Below are 13824 nucleotides of genomic sequence, written 5' to 3' on the forward strand. Positions count from 1 at the left end.
CCGGCCGGTTATCACGCGCACGAATGCTGAAGCCTTACATGGTCGCACCTGAGACACAAGCAAGGGAACCGGTACCAAACCGGGTCTGTTCTCCAAGCCAAAGGGAACTGTTAGGTTCACGACTGAATCGGGCGTCCTAGGAATCGAGTATCACAATAACTTGCGCGGTATGCTAATATGGTTCCTCGAAAAGTTTCAAAGATGTCTTTAACAGTTCGTGGAAAATTTACGACCAATTAAAGACCTCAGTAGAACATTTTAATTTTTAATAGACGAGGTAGAATTATCATGAGCGAAAAAAAAAAAGAACGCGTGTAACTCAGTACACATGACAGAAAACAACTTCTTTGGCCAGTTCAACCTCGACTCGCAAGTATATCGGAAGGAGAATAAACAGCAGAGAGAGAGAGAGAGAGAGAGAGAGAGAGAGAGAGAGAGAGAGAGAGAGAAAGAAATGAGAGAAGGAATACAGTTTTAAAAAATTAATTAATACAATCATTTCTCACTTCAAAATAACTACACAAGATATCAAAAATTATTAATCAATCAATAATGATACATTAAAAATGAATATTACTCTCAGTTGAAATAATCGCACCATAAATTGTTATATTAAGATTTTCAGGACCCCAACTATAACATAAAAATAACCATAACTACAGTCTATACACTATTAAATGTATTAAAAACTAAATCACCTTCTATTAATTTTATTCTCAACCACATTCATAATATTACTAAGTATTACCTAATCACCAAAACCATTTATACAATTTAATAACAAGATAAAACATTTTCAAGTATTTAAGAATACTTACCTTTTGGTATTTACTATAAATTTGATTAGTTATGTTGTATTAATTATGTTAGTAATATATTATGAAAGCTACTATCTAGCTGTTGAACCCAAAACTACTTAAAAACTAGGTCTCAGCCCCGGCAATTAAAGTTTCTCCCCAATGTTCAAAACGTCACCAGTTTTTCTGTCAGGTGGTACCCTGCTTTTAGAACGTACACCGGTTCTTCAAGCACACACGCAGTTTTATCCCCTTATTTATCTAGTACGTAGTACTGAACAAACTTATTTATGTACACGGCTGCTTATACAGCAGTATCTTGACCTCAGCATATTTGTCCACAATGTCCGTACAAACATTTTCTACTCATCAGCAAGCCAACTGCATGCATGCAATCCCAAAGGTATAACAAATACAAAAATTACTCCTTACAATAATGTTTCAATAGGTTTAGCAGTAAATGTTAATAAAATTACACAAGTCTTATACAATATTAATGTCATAACTATAGTATATCAACCAGTTAATTTAACATGTCCAATCTGCTAATTTCCTGATTCTAGTGTTGTATTTCGGACACAACATGTCAGCCGATAAGCATGTACTAGACTTCTAATGATTACGAGGTATTACGCCAAATAAAATACTAAATGCCACGTGTGGACATTTAGAAAAGCGTACAAACGGGTGAAAAAATGTTGGTGTTAAAATAACCAATAAATTTTGAAGCTTTTTTTTAATTTTTACCATAGCATTACTGTAAAATATCCGTGAGAATCACACGAACCCATGTACTGTCTACCTTCTGGTTTTTACCTTATATTGAATTATTATTAATTATTTACGAAACAAAAACCTCTATTTAAATATTTACAGGGTTTGCGAATAGATGTTTCTTTGATCCTGTCAGGTAGTTGAAGCGAAAGCCAATTGTGTTGACTGGCTTGGGCATAAAAAATTTCTCATACGTTTGGTTCGTCATTTGTTGGACAATGAGCATTCAATGCAAATGAAAACGACAGAGAAATTTATTCCAGTGTCATAAAACCTTGAAATACTTCTCTCAACTCTTTCCAGCCATCAAATCAAGGACTACCTGTTTCTCGTTGTGATATTCGAATAAATTGAATAGTAAGTGATAAAGGGAAAAGTAGTTTTTTTCAAACGGCTAAAAAACATAGGTATTTATTCTGTATTTTTTAGATTGCTTGTTTATTTAAATAAAAATGTGACCTTAGACCAAACTCTGACAGACTTCGGTTACAAAAGCCTTAAAACAGATTATGTTTTTAATAAATCAATTTATAATAAATTATCATATAAAACAATCAATGAAAATTTAACTAAAAATTTAAAAATAGTTTTAATAAAAGAGATATCGAAGTTCCTACCAGCAAAACCATTAAGTAAATGTAAATTATAATACAAGGAAAAAGTTAAGCTAAACTTTTTCAATCAACTGATATAACTGATTTACAACCGTTCTACAAAACAAATTGAAACGCGGAAAAAAAATCTGCGTTTTAAATTTTATGACGCTAAATTACGGATGTACAAACGACATTCGTATAATAACTACTGAAGTTATAAACCGTCGCTCAAGGATCAGTCCGCAACGCTTTCTAAGAAATAATTCTTGTTATTATACTTTCAGTCTATCGCGAACAGTAAGGATAGCAAAAGCCACCGCGCAAACTTATTATTTTCATGTTTGAGATCAAGTTTGGAATTTTATGGCAAAACATCCTATACTTACTTCTATTCCGCGATAATTATTTTCTTCCTACACACAGTTTTATTTTAACAATGAATAAAAAAAGTCATACTACTTACACAAATCCGAGCGTATTAGCCGTAGGTAGTTCATCATTTTAATTTAGTTTGAACATTTTTGTCTCCCTTGATTTTATGACGTTTTACAGATTTTTAAAAAAACTACGCACCGCAAGGCACCGGAGGGATTCGAACCCTCGATCTCCTGTTTACTAGACAGGCGCTTTAACCAACTAAGCCACGGCGCCACATGTTTAACTGTAACCTAGAAAACCAGGTGTCGCTGTGTGTTTATCTGCGTCAATACACTCTCGGTCAAGTGAAAGTAATAAACTTACATTAGCGGGGTTAATTTAAACACGCCACGTTATTTTAAAATAAGTGCTTAGTTTAACGAGAATGCATACACGTGTAGTTAGTACTAATTTTAAATATGTATGTCACTCTGCTATTGTAGTCATTAATTAGTAACGTAGTTTATTTAATGAATTCATTTTTGGCATTTACTGTATACTAAAGTTGGTTATGGCAGTAAAAATTTACATTTTAATCATGCTGAAATTCTCATAACGTCAACTGTGTTTCATGTATCTTAAGCAAAAACCAGAATTGTTATAATTATTTTAATTGTGAAAATTTATGAAAATGAGTTGTACTGCAATCGTGAAAGAAGAACTAATGTGCATTATTTTGTATTTAAATAGTTTATCTGCAAGAATGTTTTAAATCACTCATATGTTATTATAACAATTTTTACAGACTATTTAAAAAGAAATTTTATAATTCTCGAAAAACCATTTTTCTCATTATTTGAGAATAACATTTTTGCGAGCTTGAATAACAGTTGTTAAGATCATGACCTTTTTTTAAAACAAAATTATATAAACAAGACCAAACAAACATTGGAGGTGTTTAAATAAAAAAAAACTTGGCATAGCACTTTTATGTCTCTGAACTATTTTAAAATGAATACAGAGTAAATAATATAAAGTAGATTTTTGTTAGAAAGAAAACAGTTTCCTTCCTTTTAAAACGTTTTTATTAACTCGTTTTCTTGTCTGTCATTTGGCTGTTCGGAATAAATTTTTCAATTGAATTTAAACTAACTTCCCGTTGAGCTAGAGACTTGAAAGTTTATCATAACTAATAACTGGATCAAAATGCAAAATTAACTCGCTTTTTATTCCGTTCGTTTGTTCATTACAAATTTGTTTGGTTTTGTTTAGCAAAATCACCGGGCTGGTGGCATTAGGCTACGACCAGGATAGTACAGAGTTTCAGAATGCATAACGAAACACTCACGGGCAGTGTCTATAACACGCATAAAGGGCTAGGAGAAATGTCCACCACCTGGGCCCTATTTCATAAAACTCGACAGGCGTGACATATGCGACAATTATGTCAAAATTTACAAATATGTCAATTTGTAATTACAAGTGTACGTTTCATATAAAAAGAGGTTGACAGGCAAATAATCTTAAAAAGCTACAATTAAAAACAACTGTCTCATAAACACGACCGTATGTGACAATTAATTGTAGGTCAATTTTTTTTTTTTTTTAGTGATGTTTGTTTAGTGATCGCCCGCGGCCACGTGTATGTCAAAACATTATTTGGCTTTCAAGAGGTGCGTGCGATAATCGAACCCTGCCATACCTTTGCTTTTCAAGAACAATCGATTTGTACCACAAAAAAGTAAGCAGTAAAATATTTATGCGACATATATAACCTTCACACATACAGTACAATGAACAGTGTGGATAAGATAAGTATTTTAAACCTCATTCGTGAGGAAAAGGAGGTGTTGTTTGGAAGATTTTCATGCAGTTTGACACATGAACAGAAAATGGACACATGGAAACGCGTAACTGAAAAAGCGAAAGCCATCGGCGCCTTTACAAGGGATTGGAAGTATCTTAGGGATACTACATGGCAAAACTGGCGCAAGAAAACGATTGTAAGTATAAATTGTATGGGTATCAGATTATTAATAGGTTAGGTATGGAATCAGGGGCATGTTATTCATGTGAATAATTTTTAGGTATAGCTACTCATCGTATACCGGCTAAACTATTGATAATAGAAGCAAGGTGTATTAATGAAATTGCTTCTTTTGTTACGAAAAGTTGTCGCGAGAGACAAAAAGAGCATGTTACAGATGTTTATTTTTTAGATTTTCGGAGTTTTTCTAATTTCCACAAGCAAAAGAAATGTATGGACTTATTCGTACACAGATACTATCCTAACATAACCTAAACCAACCTAACGTCACATAATGTAACCTTACCAAAAGTAACCAAACCTTAACAAACTTAATGTAAGCATACATAATCTAATGTAAATAAACCTATGTTAGGTTAGGTTAAGTTAGGTTATGTTTGGTCATGTTATATTAGATTTGTCTCTGTGTACAAATTACATGTAACATTTAGCTTGTTTTGATTGTGGAACAGAAAATCTACGAAAATCGGGAAAAAAATTAACATGTGCCACATGCACGTTTTTACAGGCGACTCATTTTCGTAACAAAAGAGGCATTTTTCTTTAATAACTCTTGCTTATAGTATCAATAGTTTAGCCGATATTCAATGAACAAGTAGCCGCTAATATAGTATGACACTTCATATTTAGCCTCAGTAGTCTAACTAATATGGTTTTAAGAAATAAAAATAAAAAAATTAAAAAATTAGATCTTTTGTATCTGCCTGTGCTAGTAATGGAACACGCCTAAGTGATATAGGATGTATATTATAATTCAATTACTAAAACCTATGTAAACCTTTTTCATGCCCAGGAGAAAAAAGATAACAGAACAAAGACGGGAAGTGCAGGTGGGAAAAAATGTATTTATGACGAAGCAGATCATATTATCATGGACATTATTGGAAAAGAATCACCTGTTCTTGAAGGAATAATGGCTCCTGAATCTTCTGGGACTGACATTGATGCAATTACATTCGCATACCACGAGGATTTAGGAAATCAGACTGGAGAAGTTATTGTAAATAATGCAGATGGTGTTGCTGAACCAACGTGTTCAAATGCATCTGACAATTTAAGCGGTACTCATCAAACACCATCTGCAAGCACAGGTGGAAACACAAGGAAAAGAAACATAAACTCTGCAAAGAAGGAATATGAATTGTTAAGAACAAAAAAATTAAACTGCAAACGTTATTACTGGTACAGAAACTCGAAACAGCAAAACGAGAAACATATAAAATGGATCTAGAGTTACTGAAAATGGAGAAAGAAGCAGGCCTTCCGCCATCTGAATTTACAGCTCATTTGACTAATTCAACAATATTTCCTGTTAATACCGAAATGTTGCAATTTGGTGCTTCAAACAGTGTAATTGAAGATGCTATTGTCCTTGTTAACAATACACGTGAAAATAACTAATATATATGTTCTACACATTAACATCTGATGTATATAATCTTGTGTAATGAAACCAAAATAATTAAACGGACATTTCAAGAGAAGCTTACGTTAATTTTCAATAGTTATGTATATTTTGTACCTAATTATTCGTTTCAGTTTTTGTAATAGTAGTGGATATATATTTGTTGATTTAATTATAATGGAAATGTCAGTGCATGATACAAAGCAAACTCATTGATAGTATATGACTAGAAACAAAGAAACTACTTAATGTTCAAACACATGTATCAGTTCTTGCAATACTGCAATAGCCTCTGGATCAGCTGCGTCAACATACTCATCAGCTTCCTCATCCTCGCCTTCTACATTTTCATCGTTTTCATATGGTTCGTACACCTCTGATCCTAGGCGTTTCTCAATGTTATGCACAATTATACAAGACAAGATAATGTTGCATGTTGACACTGGCTGCATTCTCAGATGATTAAGGCATGGGAACTTCTCTTTTAAAATACCAAGTGCATTTTCCACCAGTCGTCACGTAGATTTAAAGGCTCGAAGAAAACTTGTAAGAGCATTTGTCCGAAGTATTTGTACTGGGATATTGGGTGTAATAAGCCACTTTTTTAAACCATATCCACTGTCTCCCAGTAATATTGCACGTGGAAATGGTCTCCATCCATTTTCCCACTGTTGTGACAACGATGAACATCGTAGTACTCGTGCATCATGTACTGAACCGGGCCACCGAGCACTGGCATACAAAAATTCTAGGTTAGGTCCACACACTACCATTATATTGATTAAATGGTTGCCATTCCTGTCTACAAATGAGACTTCATTATCATGTGGGGCATCTATCTTGATCAATGACCCATCTACAACTCCAGCAACCCTTGGAATGTTTGCTACACTCATGAAAAGCTGTGGAATTGCTTGGACAGATTCAGTTGGCCAGCGAACCTCTTCTCCAAGAAAGGTGTGAACCAGTAAGTGACATAACTTTTTTACACATCGGTGGATAGTGGCTTTTGATAAGCCATGTGCATCTGCATTTACATGATATTGTGCTCCTGTGCCCAGCCAATGCAATGTGCACAAAAGTTGTTCTTGAACAGTAAGTGCATGATTTCTTTTTGTTTCTGTCCGCAACTGTGGCCCTAACCTATTTATAATGTATTCAGCTGTTACCTTGCTAACGCGGAATTTCTCTTTGAAGACAAAGTCACTGAAATTGAAGGTTAGGTTAATCCGTGGCATAAAAACTCTTCGAACTCGTCTTTCTCTTTCTTCATCACTCCCGCTACTGCTACTGCTGCTACTACTGTCCATTATGTCCATTCACATCAAATTAACCCAATATTTTAACACACCATTGCACTGTTGTTATTACCAATCATTAGGTGACACTAAATGGTTTACCTGTCACTTCCACTCTGACAATTCTACAAATTTGTAAAATTGTTAAATACAATTTACATATCTGTGTTTCATAAAGCAGTATTACCTGTCAGATGTGACACACTTGTCACATTTTTACCTGTCAGCTTTAAACTTTTATGAAACAGTTATATGTCAAATTGTCATACATTTATACATATTTGTCGTGACATATGTGTAGACTTGTCAAATTTTATGAAACGAACATATGTCGAATTGTAAATATGTCTGACAATTCATTGTCACCTGTCACCTGTAGAATTGTAACTTTTATGAAATAGGGCCCTGGTCATGTAGTAAGTTATGGCAACACCCTCTCCCTTTCCTTGGCCAACCCGTCCGCTTAACAAAGCTCACGGCGATTAGCGACCTAACGGCGCTGATAACAAGTTTAGTTTAGAACTTACAATAGATGGCGTTGCATTGAATTTGACACGCACTGTCCTTTGATGCGTCCTTAACGGTTTGTTTCCTTACTATTATTTATTGAAAGCGCTCTTCATTTTTAATTTTAAACCTTTCAAGTATTTTTAAAGGTAGGCCTATTTAAAATTTATGACCATAAAGTTTTATGACAATCTGAATGGGGTTAGGAATTAAATAAGATAAAAATTAAATTAACTTAATGTCAAAATTTCACACACAGAAGGCTAAAAAGCAGAAAATATTTTAAAAACAACATTTTTAAAAATGTCTTAAAAGTATAGAATAATTATTTTTTCTACCCCAATAAAGAATTATTACCCTTAACAGATTCGTACCCCTGTACAGATTATCCTAAATATGTTTTATTGTTTATTTTTAACTTCTATAAATTTTCTTGTAACAATTAAAACACAAAACGTGGGGTGCATGTAATAGACATTTGATGCATGAATAGTTCATTAACAATTTTATTGCACTGCAAATTATATGAACTGCAATAGATAATTAATGAATAAATAATTTGCTTTAAATTTTTTTGCATTGAAAATTATACTAACTGTTTTGCGAGTTTTTCAACAACAGCTACTCCCTACACTCCTCACTATTAACGCGCAGGCGTCCCACGTTTATTCGTTTAAAATCTTACAAGTTAATTCATAGGTGTTAAAAACCAACAATCACGAATTTAAAGGACAATCTGCAGGGGGTTAGGAATCTGTATGGTGTTATAAATATTTATGGGATTATTATATAGATTTTAGTCCGTTTGAAAAACGTTGTTTTTTAAAATATTTTTTTTATTTATTAATTATCTGTTTATATTTTTGGTAATGTCAATTATTGAACAATTTGTTGTTTCTTTGAATTTCAGTGCGCATTATCCTTGACCACTGCGCACACAGCTTTTTTTTTTTTTTTTTTAGTAATTTTGGAAAGTGTTCACCAAGTTGGCCTAAAATGCACATGCCTTGGGTATTTTGTGTACACCCAGCTGGAGTTTTTTTAGTATACATCAGCTTGAAAAATGTAAAAGAGCTTCAAAACTCACGAAACTTCAGCGTTTACAAAACGCAAAAAAAAAAAAAAAAAAAAAAAAAACATATTATATAGGTTTCCCACAAAGTTTGTAAAAGCAAAAAATAAAAATAAAAAAACCTTAAATATAGGTCCCCAAAGTTTGTAAAAACGGATTTAAAACTTTGTTTATAAGTTCGAAAGTGTATTTATTAACGTTATGTGCATTACCAATCCGTTGGATGACATGGAAACAATGTAATGTGGTTGACTAGAGTAAATGGACCTGAAGTTTCACAAATTAATTCCGTGTTATTCTAAAATTTAAATAATTACAGCTTTGTGCTGCTTCTGCTATTAGTTCCATGCTAGAGGACTATGATTTGATTGAATATCTACTCTTAATCAAAGAATTATTGAATCACATGTTACGTTGAACAAGTGACGTTCGCCCAAGTATGCAGAAGATCGTGCTGTTCACTCCCTGAAAACGCGAAGTTATTCAGTCCCTAGCTACGACGCAATTAGGCCAAAATTTAATTCATGAATATTTATTCGCCTTACATTTACAAACAGGTGTTACCATTTATACTATAGCTAACGAAGAAACTAACACCAAAATGAATTATTAAACACTATAGGAATTGCAACTAACCAAACAAATATGTCATAAAACAAACAACATAACATTTTCGTGTTAAGTTTTTCACATGAATTTTTCACTATATAAGCACTGCAAACAATATTTATTGCAAACCTTGAAACCAGACATAGTATGCTTCAAATTAACCACTTTTGAGAAAAATTAACGGGTATATATTCAAAGCCAAAAATATTTTTTTTCTTAGCTATATCCATCCAGTTCACTCACTAAAGATTCATTTTTTTAACACATGGTTAACAAGTTTAAAATAATATTACATAAGTTAGTCGAATTATGAAAATACAATTACACGAAATCATAGAAAAATTTAAAAAAATAAAAACTTAATTTGAACTCGGTGGGTTGTATTCGGGCACATTTACGACACTGGCCTCGAAGTAATTTTCTGTGGAACCTCGGCTGGATATTTCAGGCAAAACTAATCCTCGGATGTAATTAAAAAATAATCCCTAACAATATTATGAATGTGAATGTAATTTTATTTGTTACGCTTTCACGCGAAAACTACTTAACCGATCATCATGAAACTTTGTACACATTTTCTTGGAGGTATTAGAAGTAACATAGGATACTTTTTATTGGAAAAAAAAACAATATTTTTTTCCGAAGGGCAAAAATATAGAAATGATCGTCTGCGAGTTTGAGTAATTTGAAAGACATTTAACGCCATCTGGTGTTTCAATAAGTAAATTAAATAATTCGCTAATTTAATAATATAATACTGGCGTTCAATTTATTATTCAATTTTATTTTTCTATCACCGCCAAGCAATACTTAAACTTTTTAAATTTTTGAGGTGACGTGTCTATTTTCTTCGGTGATTGTTGTTTGGACATTGGTGCTGAAGATTATATTTTACTTTCAAGAGAATTTTGTAATTTAGTGAAAATTATGTGGATCCAATTATTCAAGTTTTCCCGGACTTGCAGCAAAATTTGAATAGTGATCGGTGGTTGTACGCAAGAGCAATATTGGTGCCAAAAAATTTATATCGTTAATAAAATCTACACTTATATTTTAATAGAGGTGCAAGGGGAAATGGAGTATTTGTCAATAGATACAATTATATGGATACAGAACAAAGCTCTTCATATCCTTCGGAGTTTTTAAATTCACTTGAACTTTCAGCTGTACCCTCACGTAAACTTCAAATGAAATTAAATGTAGGCCTACAAGTTATGCTTATACGAAATCTAGATGCTCCTCGACTATGTAATGGAACGAGGCTTCGGATCACACAATTGGGGAAGAATATTAATTAATTTTTCTACGTTAATACTTTGAACTTTTTAAAATGTTAGGATTAAAAATTATTTTTTTTTTGTAATAGTGAAACATATTTCAATAAAGCATGTTTTCATTTATTTAAGCTAAATTGGATGTTAGAATTTTTAAATACTGATGATTGCAGTCACGCAATAAAAAAAATTACCATATTATTTTATTTTCTTTGCAATGATTGTTGATACTTAAGGACATAACGCGAGCGAAGCCGTGGGTAAAAGCATAAAAAAATGTGTAACATCTAACCTCGATAGCGAGAAAATTCATGTTTTCTCATGTTGCAAAAAAAAACACTTATAATAAACTCAGACACGACATTCAACTCAGAATTATTTAAAATAATGCCGAGCGTGACAAATATACTTGAATCAGGTTTTAAACTAAATTCCCGGAAGCTAATCACACGTAGTTTCCGCACCCAGCGCTAGAATTCGTTGCCAAAGTTGCTACGTTGACTATTAAATCACTTTATTAGATGACATTTTAATATATATAATGAAGTGCCTCCGATAAAACCCGAAAATATTTGACGATAATACTAAAACCCGGCTTTGAACTCGATTTTTAACCAGGAATATTATCAAAAATACTGCCCAATATTGTTGAAATTCATCAAACAGTTAACATTATGAAGATCCGCCACAGATGGCAGCATCGCGGTTGCACATTTCCGTTCTCTGCGACGAGATTACTCGCACCGTATACCGGGAGCTAAGACGCTACACATCACTGTAGAGACCGGAAAAATTCGCTGATTCATTTCGTGATAGGCTGAAATTCAAACATGTGTACAATCCTGCTGGTTCTGCTATTGGCTAGCGGTTTAACTGGAGCTCTCTGGGCCGATGAGAGACTATCGACCAAAGAAGAAGCGTCGAATCACGAGCTACCCAGTGGAGACGCCTCACAATTTAGTAACCAATGAACACGCGTGTTTACTTGAGAAATGCAGAGGATAATGGAGGCTATCCTAGAGGTCATTGAATCCGCGAATTTTTCCGGTCCCTACACATCAGTACCACAAAGCGAACGAGGTGACAGGTTCCGGTCAACCTGACTACGCTGGCCTCGCTGAGCCGAGGACGACGCAGAGACGACGCAGTGACGACGTGCTTTACGACGAGCGTCTCGGTCACGTCGTTTACGAGCCTCAGACGACTTATTTGCAAATTAAGTGCTCCATAACTTACTGTGTCTCTCGCTGCTGCCCCGGGCGTCTTCCCGACGCGCCGCCAGCTTCGCCGAGCGGAGCGGCTGACACAATTATTTTTGACGTGACAACGTCTAATAAATCGATGAATGCCGGCTGCACGCACGAAAAAGGATGACTCATTTTCCCGTTACGCACATTGTCCCGTTACGCTCATTGTACGCTTGCGCCGCATCTATCTCTCTTCCACTCGATTGGTACAACCATCGATTTGACTTTTTCGAGGCACATTAAACTTGAAACACTCCCATTCGTTTCCTACTTTTCCTATCATCTTCCTATCCTTAACAGAATAACACAGATTGGAAGAAGTTAAATAGCAAACATGTATAAAAGTTATAGTTAAAATAATCTGTTCGTTAAAGTAATAAACATATTTGAATTAATGAGTGCAAATAAAAGTAAATTTATCAATTAAATTGTAGATTTCATTTCACTCCTTCTTTGTATCCATACAAAATAGTGATAATTCAATACAAATATTCAATTTTATTCATAAAAATACGTTGTCACGTTAAACTATCGTCCGTAAACCGACTTACAGACAACCAATTTTTAATCATGTCCTTCGTTTTGTCATTCCTCACTTCAGTTGTTTTCGGTTACTTTCTGAGGCGCATTTATATACAGAAATGATTTACGTTCGATTATTTCTTTGATCAGAAAACTTTAAAATAATTGCTTCTCGAACAGAAGGCTGTAGGAGACGAAAGACATTAAACAATATGGCATAACTTTATCCTCAAAAAATTAAAATTGTATTGAAATTTCTGAGTCATTTTTAATTAATAGATCTTTCATTCTTATAAAACAGATTTACATGACAAAAACATGTAAGGTTTGGAACGTATTTCAAATTATGTGAACACTTAAAAAAAACCCGCTGAAAATTTCATTTCTGTCCTAATATTTTGTCAATTGCAAACCAGGCTCTGTTTAGATTAAATTTTCTGAAGCAGTGGAAGAGGTAAACTGTCCAAATTTTATTCTACATGTTCAAATTTGTTTATATGCGCAGTCAATATTTTATTTCGATAAACTGAGGAAATATAATAACGTATATTGCTGAAACGTAAATAACAAAACTTTCCAGACAACTACTGTTCCTAATAATAGGGACGTGTCATACCAGTGCAGGCTAAACAAAAGAATACATCAATTTCAAGGATGCATTCAGTGATAAAGTAGCCGTGAAATGGTATCTTAATTCTTTCGCCGCTAGCACATCCTAACGTATACATTTTAACAAATAAATAACTTCTCAGCAGTCAATTGTTTGCTGTGACACATTTGATTTGATCTGTTTTCAGACAATAAAAATATTTTCCACTTGAAGGTAGTAATTTTGTCATTAATAAATCAACATAAAATGGTTTATAACAAACTTTTCTGCAGATAGGAAAAAAACCACATTTCTCTACTTTTACAAAAAATATATATGTTTTTTAAATCAGTTTTTAAGAAAAATTTGCTTAGCATATAAATATATATTTATTTATTTATATTGTTACTATGTACAACACTTGGCTATGGTTATTTTTACATATATGAAATAATATTTTCAAGATAATACTGAGTATCTCTCAGGAAAATTGGCTGATGATACTGAGTATTGCTGAAGAAAATTGGGGCATAATTTTATATTTTTACTGAGGTTTCATTCAAGATAAAAAAAAATTAAAACCATGGAAAAGTTAAATGAATATATTTTTTAAAAGGACTTTATTTTGTTTTATTATGCTTAGTTGTGTATACAGTTAATACTGGAAAGCTATTCCGGAAACGGTTTATATGTATATTTCACTATTGGAATATTGGGACAATACAATGCA

General features: G+C 33.2%; 1 non-coding gene across 1 annotated transcript; it reads right to left on the bottom strand.

The window, feature by feature from the left end:
• Positions 1-2744: 2744 nt before the first annotated feature.
• On the bottom strand, positions 2745-2818 carry Trnat-agu (transfer RNA threonine (anticodon AGU)). Its single transcript has one exon. It is a non-coding gene; the product is annotated as a tRNA-Thr (tRNA).
• Positions 2819-13824: the final 11006 nt, after the last annotated feature.

This window comes from Bacillus rossius (genome assembly GCF_032445375.1).
Source record: "Bacillus rossius redtenbacheri isolate Brsri chromosome 4 unlocalized genomic scaffold, Brsri_v3 Brsri_v3_scf4_1, whole genome shotgun sequence".
In the NCBI taxonomy this organism is placed as follows: Eukaryota; Metazoa; Arthropoda; class Insecta; order Phasmatodea; family Bacillidae; genus Bacillus; species Bacillus rossius.